Raw genomic sequence first — 4,343 nt, forward strand, 5'->3', positions numbered from 1 at the left:
ATAATTTCAAGAGATGCACACAGGCTTGCGTCTTTCATAGTACCTAAGTGTAAGTTATTATTGTTGAATATGATGTCAATATGAATAAATTGTAATTGTTATTGAATTGCATTTAATGCATGACAAAGCTAGAACAATGCAATTTTGTGAGACTGGCTGCGAAGGGAGATAGTGTTCCCTTTCTCTCATCATTTCTTTTGGTCTTCTTTATGCATTTCTTATTGCCATGTTGGCGATGTAGATTGGGACAAGTAGTATATCTTTGACCTAGCTAGTATTATACTTGATGATAATGGCACCTTGGTTGTCATTGGAACAAATGGTGCAAGATGCAAATCTGATAGCAAAAGCTCAATTACATGGCTACATAATGGTTAGTCTCTTGAATGTTCGTTGCAAGACTGAAGTAGTGTATGTTTTGGTCTCGCAAATTTTTGGTGTGTTTTTTGCATTTGCATTTCATTGGTTTCCTATTTATTGACACTTGTTTCCTACTTTAAGGTCTATACTCTCATTTGTGCAACCTTCACAAGTGTAGTGGAAAGTATTCATCCTTCACCACCCTTGATTGATTTTATTGTCGATAATAGTGTCCAAGCTAACTGGTGGGTGAGGTCAAGAGATGGATTCCCTTAGCGAGGTATGAATTAGCATGTTGTACTTATTTTATGTTTGGAATTTAAGGATCTTGTCGTAATATGGCTATTGGAATTGATTACTTGTAGGAGGCTATCAGCGTGGAAGAGAGTTATGGGAATTCATGGTAAAGTCATGTTCAAAAGTGGGAAGCGTAGTTGTTGAACTATATTCAAGAGCAAGAGATTTTGCTCTAGTGGCCCGTTATGAGGGCAAACAAGTTGTATGTGTGGAGCGTGATGAGGCTATTGTAAATGCCGTTCTGTATACATTGGCTTCTTAAAGATCACAACAAATTAATTTGTATATCTTGTGTTCCTTTTGATCTCATGTATTTGAAAAATAAAAGATGGATGACATGTTCTGTAGCATTAAGACGTGTTCATTTCTATTTGAAAAGAGAGAGAGAGAGAGAGAGAGAGAGAGAGAGAGAGAGAGCAGGGGAGAATGAGAAGGGGGGGAATAGAGTTGAAGGTACAGAGGGAGGGAGAGCATGGATAGAGAGAGGGAGAGGGATAGAGTGTATGGTGGTAGTGAGGGAGAGTGAGGGAGAAGGATAGATAGAGATGGAGAGAGCATGCATGAGAGTGTATGTACAAGGAGGTAGAGTGTGTGTGTGTGTAGAGAGAGAGAGAGAGAGAGAGAGAGAGAGAGAGAGAGAGAGAGAGAGAGAGAGAGAGTAGGCGAGAGAGGCATTGAAGAGGAGATGAGACATGAGAGTAGGTGAGAGAGGCATTGAAGAGGAGAAGAGACATGAGAGTAGGACAACATAGAAATGAGCATAAGATAGGTGGAGAGAGAGAGAGAGAGAGAGAGAGAGAGAGAGAGAGAGAGAGAGAGTGTGTGTGTAGAGGGAGAGGGAGAGAGAGTGTAGAGGGAGAGAGAGGGATAGAGAAAGAGAGGGAGAGGGAGTTGGTTGAAGTGGGTTTAGAAGGGGGGAGGAAGAAAGCGAGAAATGAGCATAAGACATGTGGAGAGAGGGAGAAAGAGAGAGAGGGAGGGCATGGAGCAAGAGAGAGAGAGAGAGAGAGAGAGAGAGAGAGAGAGAGAGAGAGAGAGCATATGGTTGCAGTGGGAGGAGGCTAGGATGGGCTGAGTTGAGCTAAGGTGGAGTAGGGAGGAGGGGGGAGGAGGTGGGCTAGGCTAAGGTGGGAGTAGGGAGGAGGGGAGAAGACAAGGGTATAGAGAGAGATTGGTGGTGAAAAAAACCCACTCCAAAGCCGCTCGCTCAAACCCGCTTTGTACTCACACTCGGGCAAACCCACCAATGTTTGTGGGCATGTTAAATAATGTGGTCAACATGCTAGACTATCTTGGGCAAACCCACTAATGCAATAACCATTGCATTAGTGGGTTCGTACTCACACTCGGGCAAACCCACCAATGTTTGTGGGTATGTTAATTAATGTGGTCAACATGCTAGACTATCTTGGGCAAACCCACTAATGCAAAAACCATTGCCTATATCCAAGGGTCATGTCCTCCTTGAATTCCAATGTTTGTCGTCAACATACTCCCCTTCCTAATGGGGAGGGAGTTGGTTGCACCACGTGTGGAAATGCGGTGGAGCAGCAATAATTGGAAGATGTTGTGTGATTGGTGGGTTATTATTCCTCTCTATAAGAGATGGGGTGGGGATGTTAGTGATGAAGGAAAGGAGTTAGTATGATAAGGGGATAAAAGAACATTGATGAGAAATTTCTATAAATCTACTCGTGGGTAGGCCTTAATGTAAGCAATGATCATTTGTGCCTCCCTCCTCCATGATAATCTTTTTTTCCCTCTTTCTTAAATAAAAAAGTATTTTGGGTTTCATTGTTTTTGTTGAGGCTTGTGAGTATAGTAGACTTCTATTTTTTGAGCAATCAAGCAGCAACATTCTAAGATTAGTGAAGAGAAGAGTTAGTATGCAAATGGTAGCATCTAAAGGTTAGTAGAGCAGGTGGAGGGAAGAGGTAGTATGTGAATAGTAGCATCTAACAAGTGGAAATGGGGGATTCTAGAGAGACAAGAATAGAACCATCAAAACAAGAGTGTGCTCTCACTCCTTATGTGGTAAGAATGGCAGACCTTGGCTATTTAGTTTTAGGAGGTTCTTGTGTACTTTAGTATGTATATAGATTCTTGTATACTTTAGTATATATGTAGATTCTTTGCGATCTAGTTTTAGGGGGTTCTTGCGTACTTTAGTGTATATTATATATATATATATATATATATATATATATATATATATATATTGTGCTCTCGATATGATTTTGTTATTTGCCATGCAAGTAAGTAGGCTCTTGGTGCTATTTCCATATTTAGGGGATAGGTTCTTATAGCTACTTGGAAAACCCTCTCTAACAAAATAATATCAATTATGGCATGAACTTGAAATTGTTCCTCTCACAAGCCTCATTGTTAGAGGACCAAGCTACATGGAGATTTGAATATTTTACAAATAAAATAATAATAAAGGAAATAAACCATAAACACCATAACATAACTCAAGAACATAAAAATCAGCGAACACAAGATTGGGTGCAATCCCCTGTGGCTCCTCTCCCACACACAGTATTTAAATCATATTTTATAAATTTAGCCCTTCGAGCCATAAATAGCATAACTTTACTAAAATTGGGCTTTTACAAAATTGAACCATAGTCCAATGCTTTTAAAGTATCTCATAAAAAATAAAACTTGCCTAACATATGTACAATGGGCCAAACCATACGGAATTAATTATTTTGCACACATCTGCACGGCTAGATAATTCCGTACAATGTCTACCTTTGTTGTCCCGAACTTATGATCTACACTAAAAAATAGTCTACAATGTTGCTTACAACTAATTCTCAAATCACACTTGGGTCACCCAAGATAAATAGTCAATTTTATCATTCGTAACACTCGTCGTCTTTTTTCAGTTGATTACTGTATGCCCGATAGATAAGGTAAGGCTATAAGGCATATGTAGGGGCACATGCCTTACTTTCCAAAGCTCATGCATTCTCTTCACCATCTTTTGTACTCTTCATAGAGCATTCAGGGCTGGCAGAGAGAGAGAGAGAGAGAGAGAGAGAGAGAGAGAGAGAGAGAGAGAGAGAGAGAGAGAGAGAGAGAGAGAGAGAGAGAGAGAGAGATGTAAGGTTTGATCCTATGTCAAGGCCGATGAATCACAGGGATTGATGTCAATACTATGTCAAGGCCGATGAATATCACAGGGATTGGTGTCAATATATATATATACATATATATAAGCTCCTATGAAAATAGGGCTCTAGCCTCTGAGGCCTGATTCATAACAAGTTCGAGGAAAAGTGCAACCGTGCTTAAAGCAATTTCGGCTAAAAATGTTCAAATAGGGTGGAGATCTTCTCAGAATCAACAAGGTGGCCCTTCTGCAGCCGTGCTTGAAACAATTTCAGCTAAAGTATTGAGAGAGGGGGGAGGTCTTCTCAGAGTCAACAAGGTGGCCCTTTTGCAGTAGCGATGTCTGAGGATGTGTGGCCTCTAGAAGTCTTTTGCACGCATGATGTGGCAGTTTGTCCAATCAGGTTCTGCCACGTAAACGTCCCCCACACTTCCGTGTGAACCTTGCGTGGTTGTAAGATTTGAACTTGGAAACTTAAGGTGGTCAAGCCGGTCGGGGGGCGGCGGCCGGGCGGTCTCACCCATTACTATACATGACCTTCCAAAATGTAGTACTTTAACAAAGGCGT

The sequence above is a fragment of the Cibotium barometz genome, chromosome 28 (assembly GCF_041138505.1).
Source record: "Cibotium barometz isolate CiBa-2024 chromosome 28, ASM4113850v1, whole genome shotgun sequence".
NCBI lineage: Eukaryota > Viridiplantae > Streptophyta > Polypodiopsida > Cyatheales > Cibotiaceae > Cibotium > Cibotium barometz.